The sequence below is a fragment of the Amphibalanus amphitrite genome, unplaced genomic scaffold (assembly GCF_019059575.1).
Source record: "Amphibalanus amphitrite isolate SeventyFive unplaced genomic scaffold, NRLGWU_Aamphi_draft 000163F_arrow, whole genome shotgun sequence".
NCBI lineage: Eukaryota > Metazoa > Arthropoda > Thecostraca > Balanomorpha > Balanidae > Amphibalanus > Amphibalanus amphitrite.
This window is the reverse complement of record NW_024881658.1, coordinates 640200-656874: the sequence shown is the minus strand read 5'-3', so window position 1 is coordinate 656874 and position 16675 is coordinate 640200. Positions and strand designations below refer to the sequence as shown.

Here is a 16675-nt window from a genome sequence, read left to right as displayed (position 1 = left end):
GCCGACACCCTGGCTGAGATGTATCCGGGTCTATTGCATACAAATCAGCTCGGTAATGAGAACGATGTCCACATTCTGAGCTGCTGCTAACATACGGCCATTCCCTGCGCTGTGGACTGCCTCACGGCGCCTCGGGACATTTCGTAATCTCCGCTAGTGCAAACCGATATGGTTACTGTCGGCTTTTACGGCCCACCCGTCAATACGGCACAGAATACGAGCGTATTGCTGGCCCAAGTACCGTGTAGCAGTAATCCCAACACTGCTGCGTTATTCATCACACTCGAAATGAGTCTGTCCGAAGAAGGCCAAAGAGACGATATTCCGAGAAGGTCCGAGAGATATTCCGAGGCTGGTCCGACCTAACGCCCTAACCGGGACAAGGGTGCGTTTTACAGGTAGTTTGCATTAGTCTGTTTAGGCAAACGGTGGGACTTTGATGGTCCGAAAGGGCCATACTCTCAGGACTTCTGAAGTGATCCGACCCATCACATGAATACTTAGTTATTTGATCTCAGTAGTTTCGACGAGTATGGTTCCGACTATAACCATGAAAACATTTACCATAATATCACACTTTGCACCACTCAAAACGGGACGGCGCCGTTGGGTCGATCTGTTTCAGTGAACTGTGAACTGGTTCGGTGTGATCTGTCCTCGGTCACGTCCGCCACTCTGGCCGGTAATTTATCACGGAAATCGCCACCGGCCGCGGCGCCACACGGCTGCCATGTGTACCGCGCCCCGAATGCAATATGCATATATAAATAAACAGCTCAGCACTTAAGAATCGGCCGTACATCATGTCAAGTGATATATAATGGCGAACAGTGGCTAGGTGTGCAGTGGCCGCCGCAGACAATGGCGACATAATGGCCAGGTAATGATGAACAAGGTGCACGGGATGAGCGAGATAATTTCTTAATGGCACTCGCAATCCTCTGATGTAATAAACGAGGCCCGGAAAAACTCGCTAATAACGGTCTAACCTTTCATATTCAGATGAAAATTGAAATTAACTGACATGCAAAAGAACCAGAGCCAAACTTTTACGCACTGCTTCATTTACCTGCCCACCTCCCGGTTCCCCAAAGCCTGATACTTCCAGCAGACGGTCCATTGAAATGTAGACATAGTCAGCAGATGAAGCAAAACTTCTTACGGAGCGAGCGAAGCGAGCGGAGTCTCATACTGAATTAAGGGAAAATCCTGAGTATGAGCGGCCGGCCGGCCGGCCGGCCGTGGGGACGCTCTTCAAAAGCTAATATCTTAGGAACGGGACATCCGATTGACAAGCGGTCTTCTTTACTGAATGTCACTTGGACGTAAAAGTTCTGTGGTGTGATGGCCATCATGCGTTCTTGCCAACCACCGCACGTGGCGCGTGGTAAAGTTGGACATTTTTTTCAGAACCCCCAAAATTGCAACCTCAATAACGGCACAACGGTTGGGCCGATTGAATTGAAACTCGGTACACAGTTAGGTCTCCATCAGATAATTCATCTGCATGTGTTAAGGTTGGGGTGCTACAGCACGTGCGCACGTGCAGGGGGCGCTCCCAGATCTCGAGAACGGCTGGGCCGATTGCGCTCAAATTTGGTACACGGTTGGGGACCAGTTAGTAGGGTGCCGTGCAAAAGTCAGTTTGGACCCCGCTTGCACGTGCGCACGTGCAGTGTGCCGCTTCCAGATCTCGAGAACGGCTAGGCCGATTGCGCTGAACTTTGGCACATCGCTAAAGACCGGTTAGTAGGGTGCAGTGCACAAGTTAGTTGGAGGTACCCTCTCGCAATTTCGCACGTGCAAGGCCCATCCTCTCGCTCGCTCCGTTGGTCGCCCCGAAAGGCGTTTTACTGGTATTAGAAGACTTCAATATACCAGTGAAGAGGTAGTCTACCCGGTAAGTGTGTGACCTGGCTGACCGGAAACCCAGCAAGGGTGCCTGGACAACGTGACGACCATGAAACAGTGAAAGAAAGGACAGGCCACAGGACAAAACATAAAAGGACAGGGCTGAGCCGGTCAAGACAGCGTGCAGGACAGGACGACTGAACAGCAGGACAGGACAGCTGAACAGCAGGACCACGCGAGCCCTTCGTGTCACCGCGCCGACCGCTACTGGGCGTGTCGGAGCGCGCCGCGCCGTGTCGTGCAGCGCTGTGTCATATCGTGTCAGGCCGTGTCAGCCGACGGCCGTGCGATGACAGATGGCCCACGCCGTGTCAGCGGCCGACTGACACGCCGGCCGGCCCGCCCACCCCAGATATGTCCACTGGCCGGCTCCGGCGCGCAGGTGCTCCGGTGGACCCTGGCGGCCGACCACGGACGGATTGCAATGGAGATTGCCCCATCAGCCGGCTGACAGACGACATACAGGCTGACAGACGGGGATGACCCTGCACGGAACACTCTGCTTCCGACGGCCCCGGCCGGGGGACGATCCACCGCTGACCGCTGGAGAGCCGGACCGTCGCGCACCGACCGACGCCGTCCACAGTTTCACTCCGGGCCGCTCCTCAGCCGTAAAGGAGAGTGCTAATACCGATTTATCGGCCATAGCCCGGCCCCGACACTCGGCCCGACAGAGGACCGGAGCTGTATCACCCGGTCACTGACACGCCCCGCCGTGACGCGACCGGACCAGAGGCGCTGCCTGACGTCACGTTACTGGTGACGAGATCTCAGCAACGTAACGTCAAGGACGCCATCGGGAGCGCCGTTCAACACATGTAGCGTACAGGATCATCAATATCATGTATTACCTGCAGCATAGACTGGTCGTCGATCTGATCACAGACAGAGCAGTCTGGTATTTAGCTGCACCCAGTCTTCACAGCCCCGACCAGTCTGGCATTTGACCGCACCCAGTCCACTCCGGTCACCCTCGGGCCTCAATGCGCGGACCGACAGAGCACAGTACACTGAGCACCGAGTGTCCGGGGCGTGTGCAGTGTGTGCCGAGTGCCGCGGCCCGGTCACAGGACAGGCCGAGAGATAATAAACACCTGAGGTCACCGCCGGCAGACGAGCACAATGAACGGCCGGCGACGCTCGGAAGGTCGTGCCGACAGACGCCGTCCATGACGAAATCAATGAGAAAGACGCCGCCCGCGGCGACGGCGCTGTTTGTATTGGATGTGTTCTTTACTGGTATGGATCTGTCCGATCGCGCCTCCGCTGGCCGCAGAATGGAGGAACGTGTGAAATATATCACTCCTTTCACACCCAACGTGTGCCAAATGACCGGATGGAGTTGATAAACGGATACGGACTCATGTTTCCCGTGACGAAATGTCTCAATCGTGGGGCGGACGCTGAACGCTGGGAGTCGAAGCGCTCCATGCTGAGGTTGGAGGATGATGTGCCCAGCAGGAGACCGGGAACACACCGCCGGAGGATCCGGGTGCCAGGGCTCGTGAGCGCCTGTCGGGCCGCCCGCCGAGGCTTCCGGCCCTCCCGGCGATCCGATGAGCCCGCGTAGGCAGGTTAGTCATCGGATACCAAAAATCTTCCCACAGAACACGAGGTAGTGAGATAGGGTGGGCACTAAAGTGGGCGGATTCCATGGGTATCATGCTTTCGTCAAGGCATGCCGCACTGACCCGACAGCTACTTTTCAGCGCCAGGTTGTCTCCACACAGGAAATGACCTTGCGGGACATGGTCCGGTGGGGCCATACCGACCCCGGCGGGTGCGTCCATCGGCAGCTGAGAGTGGGCCGGGGCGGGTCGATCCCGGGTCCAGCTAGTGGCCGGTCCGGCGCGGCGGGCCGACCGCCGAGGGGCGGGCGGCGTCCAGCGCCGTATCCAAGGTCATCGGCCGCCGCGGCCGCCGCACTGGCCGCTGATGATCCACCGGCAGGGGCCAGCGGTGCTGAGAGGGCGCGTGCTGCACACGCCGGTGCCGTGCGTGTCTGCCCGAGCGGGTGTCGGCCGCGGCCGTGAGCACCTCCTCCCGGCCCGCCAGAGTCCGGGAGTCCGCCAGCCGCCCGCCGGACCCGCCGCACTCGTCGGCCGCCAGCCGGCAGGGCAGTCGCCACTCGGATCTGTCTCGCCGAGCGGCTCCTACTCACGGCCTCGGCGCGGCGCTGCCCCCAGTTTACCATACGACTAAATCAGCGCCGGCCTCGCCGCCTTGAAATATCACATTATTATCTCTCAATTGCCACTTGCGCCGCCATTTGATACGAAAATGGTGCATATTACCGGTCTCCCCAGAAAACGGGCATCGACACCGGCACCAAGACCCGAGGCCGTGAAATGGCCCGCTCCGCCGGCCGGCCGGCCGACCTAATGATGTAATTTGCTCGCCGAGCAGCATCGCAAATCGTGCATCTCAATCAGTGTCCGGTCTGACAAAGGCCGGATTTGTTTGCTCTCTCGCCCATTGGCCACATGGCCCAGCCTGTTTGCCATTCACGGCTGCACACTGCACACCTAGTCGCCGCCGCTCTCACTGCCGGCGCCGCGGACCCCCTCATTAACAGACGAGTCTATACCGCCGCGCCGCGCAACTGCAGCCACTATCACTCCACTCACTTAGGGCTAAATCGTGTTTTCGATTAGCTTCTGGCGGCGCTAATCTAGACGACCGGATAGGGGCGGCTAAACACATACCAAGGTGAAGGTTTCAAAATTACAGTGGACTTTAACAACACTTTCATTAGGAAAAGCCGAACGCGCATTCGATCGCCAAGCCGGTCGGACCAGTGCAGAATAGATCGGGCTGTCCTTGAAACATCTTGTCCGAGACTAATGACGTGGAACTAAGTGGCTTTCTGGTGTTATCTGGCGGCGGCCTCTGATGCAGCGGGCGCTATGGGCGCTGACGGTGCCAGTGACGCCGTGACGTCACCGTCCGCTGACGACGGTGACGGTGACGGTCCGACAGCGGAGAGGGACGCTCGCAGCTTCTGCAGACGGTAGCAGCCGCTCCAATCGGTCACTGAGCCGACCGCGAGCGGCTCCCGATAAAAACGACGTTTAATGGCAGACTGCGTCGCACATGCTTAATGTCAATGAAGATGTCCCGTGCGAGCTAATGGACGGAGAATATCGGATTGAAGACGCCTCACCAGTCACCATGACCCGAGCAGCAGCGTGATATCTGGTGGAAAACGTGACGACCAACAAGTGTGTAGCGCCGATGCTAGCAAAACACTATTCATGATTTAATAAAAAAGTGCTTACTTTTAAAACTATGTAAAATAATTACGAGCGAGCGAGCGCAGCGAGCGAAGTGAGTCTTTTCAATATAACGGAAAAATCTCAGTATGAGCGGCCCGGCCCGGCCTGTAACGCTTTTGAGAGGCTTATATCTCAGCAACCGCTGGACCGATTGGCCTGCGGTCTTTTTTGTTGGGTAGCCCCATCCCTTCTACCCCGTAATTGACTACTTTTGATACATCTCAGTGACCGTCGTGGCACGTGCCACGTGAAAAGTCAAGGGTGTTCAAGCTGTTTTGCAAAAGTAGTGATTTTGAGAGGCTCATATATCAGCAGCCGCTTGGGCGATTGACTTGCGGTAATTTTTGTAGGGTAGCTGCATCCCTTCTACCAAAGGTCGGATACTCTTCATCTATGTGAGTGACCCCCACTGCACGTGCAAAATACAACAATAAGAGGTGCCAAATTTGTTCCCATTTCAGTAACTCGGTAATTACTGGGGCGATTTCGCTGAAACTTGGCATACAGGTAGACAACCACCAGGCAATGCATTCCTATGTGTTGCGGTTAGGGTGCTACTGCACGTGCGCACGTGCAGGGGGCGTTTCCAGATCTCGAGAACGGCTGGGCCGATTGCGCTCAAATTTGGTACACGGTTGGGGACCGGTTAGTAGGGTGCCGTGCAAAAGTCATTTTGGACCCCGTTTGCACGTGCGCACGTGCAGAATGCCGCTTCCAGATCTCAGGAACGGCTGGGCCGATTGCGTTCAAATTTGGTACACCGCTAGCGACCGGTTAGAAGGGTGCTTTGCACAAGCCCGTTGGAAGTACCCTCTCGCCCTTCTGCACGTGCAGGGCTCACTCTCTCGCTCGCTCGTCCTTCGCCCAAAAGGCGTTTTACTGGTATGATAAATATTTAAGGTCTTTGTGTACCACAGGTCACAAGAAGACATATGGCATCGCTAAACGCTCTAACTTGCTGTATACAAGGAGGTGTCAGGGGGCGCAGCAAAGGTCCATGGCGCGTCACGCCTCCATCAATGGGTGCTGATTAGCGGCCGGGTCCGGCCAGGAACGGGCCCGGTCCGTATTGTTCTGCAGCCGCCCGGCGCGTGACCCGGCCAGGAAATGCCGCTCCGACATCCATCAGCGTCAGTGCAGCTGCATGGTGCGCCGCGCCGCCGAGGTGCGCCGCTCACGAGCCCGATCACACCTTGTCGCCGATTTTCCCGGCCTGTAACGGCCCGCGGATGGCGCCCCGGCCCATTGCGGCCGCGCCGGTCGGCACCGCGCACAGAGCACCATCCGCCAGCGGACATTATTTCTTACCGTAATTAAAATCGTTATTGGCGCTAAGTGGCTAGTTACGGGTTCGGTCGAGTGCAGGCTCGTCGAGCGGGAGGTGTTGCACACGGTTTATGTCGACTGCGTGCGCCGGCGGCCTCTCGGCGCTCGGCCGGCCCTTGTAGACGGGCCACTAAATCACACCGGCTTTGCCTTACAAGTGCACATTGTATCGACGCTCGATTGGCGCCTGCACAGTTTACACGGTGCAATTCTGGCGCGACTTACAGCCGGTAATTAGCCTATCGCCGGCCGGGCCAGCTCGGTATCCGAGCGTGCTCCGCTCCATTCGACGAGCGGCCGTACCTCAGCCAGGTTCAAGGCCGCTGCTTGATCTGCCAGAGAAGAGTTGCTCCAATTACTGATAATTTCGATCAAAAGGTATACTAGACGTCTGCAGATCTACATATGGGAGAACGGTTAAGATAAATCAGCTACGCTTGGATGCTTTTAATCACAAAAAGAAGCTAGGCCTGTGTTGGGCGATAGCCGATAACGCTAAAAGTTGCACTATTTAGTTGCCTATCAAATGCTTCAAATGACGACAAAAAAAGACCACAACAGCAATAAAAAAGGCTTGTTCGACTTAACCATTACCTGGATCTTCGGTTCAGCATTAATTGAATCTGGTCACTTGGAATATCTCCTATTTCGACCTCCACGACCCAATAGCTGGCAAAAGCAAGCTTCGTTCGATTCGTCAAAGCACCAGTTATATTTCCGTTTATACAGCATGGGTTCACTCTGCAGCACCCGACAGTCCCTCGCATAAAGCTATACGTGCATTGACAGAAATGAATCTAAGATCGAGAGTGCTCCGTTGATGCATTCTACACGATGACGGTAGAGTTTATTGTTCTGACATCAGCTTAGTCCAGATGCCGGTGTTGTTGCTGTGAGCGCAAACACAATCGCAAACAGTGCAGAACATCGTCATCCAGTCAGAAACGGGTGTTTTCTCGGCCTTCACGCCAATCGCAGAACAATGTTTGGAGGACTATGAACCTGGCACGGTTACCACTCAATTACATAACGGCAACTATGACGCTACCTAAAACGGAGCGCAGCGCCTACATTTGAAATGTGATATTTGAACAAAAGCGATGGCTAGCTTTAGGAATCATTTGGAGTCCGAGACGATCGGTCCAGAGACATGTGGGACGTCCATAGGAGAAACATAAACAAACGTTTCTTGTACAGCGAAGTCGCGCGATTCAGTTTTCGACATGAGGCTTCCGCTGTGAGATGGCTTCTGTTAGCCATCTTCTGGACATTATCAGCAGTTTTGTGTCTGGATCGGCTACCGCCTTCCAAGTACGGTCTGTCTAGTGCTGATGAAAGAATATCGTAAGAGCACAGCTTTAAACTTCAATCTTCACGACAAATACCAAGTTTTAAACTCTAAAATTACCAATGTCTGTTTAATGATTGGGTATAGGTTCATCTATATTTATGTGGTACATGATAATAGACTCGAGAATCAGTCACGGCCGTCGCTACACAATGTTACCACGAGAGAATGGTGTCTGGAAAATAAGCAGAGCCACATAAACAGCAGTTTTACGCTGAGACGCATGCGGTTATTTAATAAAGAATGAGCGAGACATTTTTTTTGTAATTTAAGTGGAAAATATCATAAAAGAGTGGCCTCACCTGGCCCGTTTCTGTGACGCTTTTCTTGGTCATATGTCTCGGCAACCACTCGACAGACCGACAAACGTTCGCCACAAGTGAATTAACCCTTACTAACGAATTCAACCTTTTCTGGTGCAAAATAATGAAATGAATTTAATAATTTAAGTACAGCTCGCTGGATTCTGAGGCATTAGGTATTGCAATATGATCACTACGATTATAGTTACCTTTTTAGCCTGATATAACTTATAACATTATACGCTAGGTAACCTTATTTAGCGACGGAATGATCGTGACTGATTATCAAGACCGACCTGCCCGATGAAGTAAGATTAAAACAGCATGACAACGAAGTCACCATGGATCTAACCAAGAGAAGCGAGTTTCAAGGACTACCGTTTTGAGATCTTATAACAAATGTTATTGAGGAGCGAGGGACTTCGGTTTGTGGTATGTTGATTGCACACGTCTGCACCACAACTATGTTCACGATTGAGCACCAGTGATCAGTGGACAACATTTTTCGTGGTAGCCGGATTGCGCATCATTAAGCAGTAATGATGTCTGCATGTTTGTAGTTTCTGTGCCTGCTTAGTCTTCACCGCAGATATCGACTGACGTGAGTGATGTGAGGCGGGAGGATGCCATATTCAGTCTCCACAGATATGGACTGATGGGAGTGGATTGCATATCCACTCACCAGAGCTACAGACTGATGTGAGAGATTTCGATATCCACATAACAAAGCTATGGATTGATGCGAGTCGCTTCCAGATCCACTCAGCACATCCATGGACTGATGTGAGTCGCTTCCATATCCACTCAGTAGACCCATGGACTGATGTGAGTAGATTTCACATCCATTCTGGGGCTACATACTGATGTAAGTCGCTTACACGTCCACCCAGCACAGCTATGGACTGATGGAGTGGCCAGTCCACGTCCACCCAGCGCAGCTATGGACTGATGGAGTGGCCAGTCCACACTCCACGTCCACCCAGCACAGCTATGGACTGATGGAGTGGCCAGTCCACCGGGGATCAGCTCAGAGCGGACAAACGGCGCTGAAGCCGCCTGCTCCGCTCCGTCCCGTCCCGGCCCGTCCCTTCCCTTCCCCGGTTCATCGTCACTCGGCCGTACAAATTATGATCGCACAACGGCCATTCTACCTGGGCCACGTCGCATTAGCATCTGGTGGCTTATTTTCAATGGCCGCAGCCCCATGTCGGCGATTTGCCACGGACGATTGGACTGAATTATGGTGCTCACGACGAGCCGGTACAAAGGGACACATTCCTGCCGGCTCCCCGGTGCGCCGGCCGCGTCTCGGACGGCCCCGAGCTCCTCGTGGCAGCGGGGGTCACTCCAGGTCAGCTACACAACGGGCTCCGTCCGGGTCACGGGTCAGCATCCAGCAGAGGTCAGAGGTCAGCCCGCCGATCAGCAACGGACACCAAACATATAGCAGTGATGGAGAGCTGACGTCGATTGTGCCACCGGAAATGAGAGGAACTGAATGGGCCCGAAAATACGACTGCACGGAGTGGCTGAGTTGTGAGGCGTTGATCAGAGAACAGGACACAGCCGATCTCCGCGGCTCAGCCGATGTCTCAGATTTGAGGGTGTGCCAGAAGGCGGACAATTTACGAGCACCACGGCATTTAAATATGAATTTGGCAGCGCGCGATGATATCAGAAAATTCAGTCCCATGCCGGCGCGGCCATAAAACATGCAAATAGAGCCATTAATAGCTGGCCGACGGGCGCGGGGCTGGACGGCGGACACTCCGAGTGCCGTCCGCGGACACTCAGAGTGCCGTCGGCGGACACTGCACGGCGCTGCTGAGAGCCAGAGGATATCGAGGATAGGGGACGGGCAAGAGCGGGTAAACGGTGGAAGGGGGAGGCAAAAACGGGTGTGAACCCAACATTGCCAATGGGAGATCGTTGTTCATTCTTGGTGGATCGTATTGGATTTACCTACCTACCTCTCCTATTGTCAGGTACCTACAAAACAGCTTACACTCCCTCATCCCATTCGCCAAATAACCCACCTCTAACGCACCTGTCACAGTAACCCGCTCAGTTCACCCCAGCATAACCAATCCCACATTCACCCTCCCACCTCCGACCCTACCCACACCGCCCCAAATCCCCGTCCCATCTGGTCCCGTCCCTCCCATCCCCCCCCCCACCCCTCGCCGCACTCAGCCGCCAACAGGTCGACAGTCGGCGCGGAAAGAACGCTCCGTAAAGTGATAGGTATTTATTTTTTATGGCATATTAATCGGGTCATGTTAATAAGGCGCGCGTCTGGGGCGCGGGGCGACCCGTGACGGACAGTGACGGCTCATTTCAGAGGCCGTCAGCGCCCGCCGATCAGGCCGCGTGGCCAGTGTGGTTCGGACACAGGGACAGACCCCATACACCACACACCCGTTTACAAACGTCGAATGAGGCCGGAAACCATGGACGGGTTGTAAAAATCACACATCTTTACAAGGCTAAAATTTCAAAACAATTTCATACAGTAACGTATATATGTTTTTAAATATAACCTTATGTTCAATGAGTGCGAAATTCAAAAGGTTCCAAAATTAATTACAAAATCAGTATTTGCAATTCTGAACTGAAGAAGGACAGTGTCCCAAATATATTCATTTTGCAACTAATTTTGGAACCTTTTGAATTTCGCAGTCATTGAACATAAGGTTATATTTAAAAACATACATATGTCATAATGCTGTTCATACAAGTACTTCGCCACTTACTTTCATACAGTAACATTTAACAAGCACAGATAAATACACGTAAGTGTCAAGTCAATGTTGTGCATTCGGCAGTAAATAACAATAACGTAGAAATTCCCTGTCATTGTGCAATGTGCATCATCTTCCTCTGTTTTTCCCCATCCCTATTCGGGCAGTGAAACGCAATGTTGTCTCTCGTCGTGCCTCAGTGCGTCCGTCGGTGAAAGGGAGACCGGGGTAGCGCCACGCCGGTCGGGTCCGGGTCGATTGTTTAGAGACCTCCCCAGTCCCCAAGGAGTGAACGCAGGCCACTGGAAGCGGCGACAAGATAAAAACGAGACGCCCGATGACACATTCCGGGCAGAGGACGCCGCCCTGACGCGAAACAGATCATAGTGGACGAGTGTAATGAAGGCCAGCCGAAGGAAGTAGGCACACTGTTTTGTGTTCATTCTATCACAGGGCCTGTATTTATATGCATGAATATTTTGATGTAATTGATGCGCCGATCCATGCCCCGTGTTGGGCAATGGACAACTGAATTGTTATAAATGGTAGCTAAATAGTGATTCGTGGAAAATAAAATTATTACATTATTAACCCTCGCCCGCACATGCCATTTTCCCATCCTAGAACGCACATGGGGGGGGGGGGGGGTTGCCACCCCCCCGCGCCATTTCGTTCCTGTTGGAGATAGAGCTTAGCGGTAAAGACCAAAAAGATTATTTGGGAAGAGACAAATCCAATGATACCCAGTTTTACCTTCTCAGGTCAGTCATTGACCTTCTAGGTCAGGTCAAACTAAAAAAATGTTGCTGTTTTGGGTCACCGTTGGATATCAAGTGCGCTGCTTATCATATACCGATGACGATGCCGTTTTCTGGTGCCAAGCCAGCTAGAACCTCTTAGGTCACACTACCCGACCAGGTTTTTGCTGCTGAGGTCATTTCAGGTCAAGTTAGGTCAAGGTCAATTATATGTGTTTGTATGTCTGTGTGTGTCTGTGTGTATACTGATGTGTGCACCGATTGTTTATGTGTCCATATTACATGAAATCATGATCTGAGAAGCTTTTACCAAAAATGCAGTCAAAAAATTCACAAAAAAAATCCGCTTGCCTAAAACGCAATTATCTTAGATGACCTAGGTTGACCTTGACCCTGACCTTGACATCTGTACATCGTCGAACAACATGTTCCATGATAGGTGGGAGGTAAGACTGGCAAAAAAGGCCGAAATCAAGGTGTCAAAAGCTCACAAGGCCCATAGCCAACGCAAGATGTTGAGAATTGGCCATTTGGGTCATGACATGACCTGAAAAACAAGGTCATATCTCCGAAACCAAAAACCACAGAAACTTGAAATTTTCAGTGAACATCAAGAAAGGATAGAGGAGCAGCTATACGAAAAATCAGCCTCCTAGCTCTAAAAATGTTGAGTGCAGAGCAGAAAGACTACCTGGGGGGGGGGGGGGTGGCAACCACCCCCCCCCCATGTGCGGGCGAGGGTTAAGCTGCCAACGTCAACTATCTTATCTTACTAAAATATCTTAATTGAACCAATATTCATTTTTAAGCATTGAATGTGAAGCAATAAAGTTTGGTCTCTAGCCTGCCTAATCTCCGTCCGACTGCGTCCGGGAACTGCCTAATCCTTGCCTGACCAAGTCCTCAGCCTGCCTAATCCGTCCGACCATCCACCGCATCCCAAGCACCTTTCACATTTCGCTGAGCACAGTCTTAGCAACACCGGACTGTTTCTCGATAATCGTTAGGGCTCTACCTAATGGTCCAGAGCTCAAGTCCCGCCTGGTCACTACCTGAGCCCTCATCGAGGCCGCTCTAAGCTCTGGCCGACTACCCCTATCCGAGCCCTATACCCATGCGAACTTTCGCTGAGTTCTCTCCAACCAACTACCAAGAGTAGAGTGAGCCGTGGCCCGCCGGCCCAGTGTCGGTCCTGGTCCGCCGACCCGGCCCGTTCGGTCGTCATTAGCACAGTGACGCCCGCGGCCGACCGCCTCCATTACCAGCGCTTACCGGCTCATCCATATTCATAATCGGTGCGCGCCGAATAATTGAAATGTGAGGACACAAAAACAAGGTGCCGCCGACACGCCGCGGCGCGGCCCGCGCCCGTTTCCCGGGGTATCCGTGACTGGCCGAGACGGCCCCACCCCGCCGGCAGGCGCGAGAGGTGACAGGTCACCGGGCGGGTCACGGAGTGACAGGTGACAGGTCACAGGTGGTAGGTGACAGGTCAATGTAACAAAGAGGACGAGAAACTAACATGCGGAGGTGTGTGAAGACAAGAGCGAGGTGTTATCTAACGTTGCGTCAGAACACGACCATATCTCGCATACAATCTGCGACAAATCCGTAGTCAGCAAAGTTAAAATAAACATTGTTTGTCGGTAAATGATGTTGTGCTAAACGAGCAAAAAGCATGAGCATGATTTCATCAGAAATCGTGTGTCTCAGCATTAATCGGGAATATCGACATCCGACAGGCAGCAGCATCACTTTTCACAAATTTCAACATATGGCAATCGGAGCTCCGGAAAATGTTGCGTGAAAAATATTTCAATCAGGGGTGGAATAAGCGAATTTCCTTCACAAATACGCCCGTCATTTTTAGCGCTTATGTTCTAAATGTTCATCCGGTGCTGTTCTCCGACACACACGGCCCTGACTCACCCCCTGTCCGTGCCTCCCTCTCCCGTGCCATGCCTCCATCCCCTTTACCGCGTCTCACACCCGTCGAGTCAGGTCTCCCGCCACGGAGCCGTGTCGACACGGGCAGAAGCAGTTTATCCTCTGGCACGACCGGGCGAGCGGCGCGGGCGACACGGCCGCACAAAGCCGCACGGACCCAGGTCGTGACGGGCCCGAATGGCTTGGAAACGGCACCATCGCGCCGCTCAAAGGCCAGGCCCGGCCCGGCAGCGCGGCGCAGTCGGTCGACGCGGATCACTGAGCACTCATACATGGTGTCCGGGGCGACCGTCGACAGCCAGGAACGTCGAGGTCGATATCGGGCGATGAAACGGTCTGGAGGCAAAGCCCAGGCACGATCGGAAAGTTGTATGGTCTGGAGATGACGTCCACGTCAAATCCGGGGATGGAAAAGAGGGTTTTAATCGAGTGATGTCATCTAGGCACGCTGAAAGTGTGTAACGAGGATGGAAGCTGTTTAAGGACTGTGGGTTTAAAATTTCACTACCCACAAGTTGCATCGATGCATGACCGACCATTCGAGTATTGACACTCTTGGGTCATATCCATCTGGATTGAGCCTAACCCCAACAGGAGAAAGAGCCGAGCCGAAGTATACCAGGGCGTTGGCTAACGCTCCACTGCACTGGCCAGCGGCCCCGGCGGATTATCGCTAGTCCCGCCTCGCTCCGACCCGCTAATGGGCAGGCGCCCGACCGACAGCTCCGGCGCCCTCGCACCCCTCAGCGCACGTGTGTTTGCGCGTGCAGCCACCGCGCGCGGTAAACAAATATGGCCGCCGGGTCGGGTCAGGGGTCAGCCGGCCCGAGGCGGGTCGCCGGCTCGGGTAGCGGACCGGTCGCCTGTCGGGTGTCGGCCTGAATAGACGATCAGCTGGGGTCGCCGCCGCTCGGCCGCGGCCCCAGGCGGGAGATGGAAACGGAGACGGAGGCCGGGAGACGGCGACAGAGACGTAAGACGGACTAGCTTGGCTCTCACTCTCGGAAAGTGTGGGCGTTCGGAGGCAAAACAGAGCTGTTCGGGAGAGGCGCCCGAGTGTCGCCGCCGGCGTCTGCGGCGATGGATGGTCGACTGGCATCAGGGGAGCGCGGCACCGTCAGCTCGGCGTGATGCGCGGCGCCGCTCCCGTCCCGCTGATTGGCGGGGCGGGGCCTCGGACGCTGTCGGCGCCGGCGGTGACCGAAGCCGCTGCCACTGACCACGAATGATGACCGAGTCTGGGGGGCGCCACGTAGTGTCTGCGGTTTTCCGAGGACGTTGGTCGTAAAGCTGACCAGGCAGCCCTGCGCTCCCTGTGCCTCCCCGTTTGGTGTCGACCTATCCGTTGGCAGTGCCCCCTCAGTGTCTGAGTTTCTCCCGGCGAGGGGCTGCAGGCAATTACTCGCGCCATGCATTATTCAAGATGACTCAATCAGGTGCTGCGGCGGCCTGAACGACGCGGCCTGCCTGCCGGTCGGCGCCCGGGGCCGCCACAGCCGCCACCACCGCGCCGCCGCCGCCCCAGGCCGCCAATTTACACCGGAGCGCCTGGGCTCGGCGCGACCGGCTACCTGCTCCTTAGCAAATGGCCCGGCGCCGACTGAGCAGGCCAATCTGCATACAATGACAATTGATCACACGGCTGGAGATAATCACCGCTGTTTTGCCGACAAAATTACAGTTCAGAAATAATTTTACCTAACGACCTTATGGTCAAATGGCCTGATAAAGTCTGCAGTGTCACGGCAACTGTGCAAACGACAGCGCCGCACGGCGACACCCGGTTGTTTGCAGACGATACGGCGTGTGAAGGAGGCAGGATAAATTACGTCGGCCGAGACCATCAGCAACATCCTTTGTTTGTGGCAATGGCTTGCGGACGTTACCACAACCGGCAGCTACCGCAAATCGTTCCCAGCTAAGTGATGACTCCCTGTTGTAAGGGAGGGCGGCGGCGGTTGGGCACAGCACCGTGGCGCTAACCACATGAGAGCGATGTTCGTAAAGAGACCTGTTGTTTCCATCTTCCCCACTGATTCAACGTGTTGAGCGCCGGAGGCTGCCTCTCCTTGTTTCTCGCGTCGGCCGCAGCCGGCGGCGGCGCCACCGGCGCTCAAGCGACCGGCCTCGTCGGCTAATCGGCGCCGTAATATGTTTGTACACGGCCCGTGCCGGCGGCGACACCCACCCCCAAATAACTTGATTACGGCCGGGCCGGCGCGGCGCCGGCCGCTCCGCAGCGCCGTTAAGGCCGCCGCCGTGCCCCGTTCGATTGCAGTAAATACGGGCCGACCGGCAGTTAGGGCCTCTTCATGCTCGACTTTGTAATTAGCCGGTCATGATAGAGCGGCGGAGCGGCCGGCCGCTCTGCCGGCCCCCCGCGGCCATTCCGTAAAGTGAGATGTAATTACACGGCGCCCGGTTTTTGTGCGAAGCGTTGCCGGCGGTGAGCCGTGAGCGGCGCGCGGCGAGCGGCCCGACTCGGCCGGCGCCGCGGTCACGCCTGAGACCGGGCTGATCAGCCGCAGCAGCCGGCGCCGTAATTGGCGCACCGGCCACAACTCACGCCGCGATGGCCGCATCGACAGCCGGGATCGCCGCAGCCGCGTCGGCCTGGCCGCCGCCGGCAGCGAGCACTGCACGCTCGAGCCGTTTTTATTTCGCGCGGAAACTGAGCAATTATATGGAGAGAGGTAGGTCATTTTTTGTCGTCTTTATGAAATGCTGGAATCAATTAGTGGCTATTAGTGTCATTAGCCGACTATTATCGGCTACCGTGTCGGAAGTGGGAACCACTGAGTCAGAGGTCGACCAGCGGAACGAATTCAATTCGCCGTGAGAGGGGCCAGAAAGCTCACCACGCGCGTAGTTATCGGATAAATGGCATGCTAATGAACATGAACTAGCGGAACATCCTAAAGTGATGGGCACTGATTCCCGATAGGGAGATGATTTGGGGGAGAGAACCGGGTTTAGAAACTATATTGAAAATTAAAAGGAGCGTTTTCATATCAGGTGCCTGAACATGAAGTTTACATGAAATATTCACAGATACTTTTGACTAAAG

At 54.5% G+C, this 16675-nt stretch overlaps 1 protein-coding gene across 1 annotated transcript in view; it reads right to left on the bottom strand.

The window, feature by feature from the left end:
* The window catches only part of LOC122383431 (transcriptional activator cubitus interruptus-like), a 132204-nt gene that overhangs the window by 71727 nt on the left and 43802 nt on the right, over positions 1-16675 (bottom strand). The gene's annotated exons all lie outside the window — the stretch shown is intronic.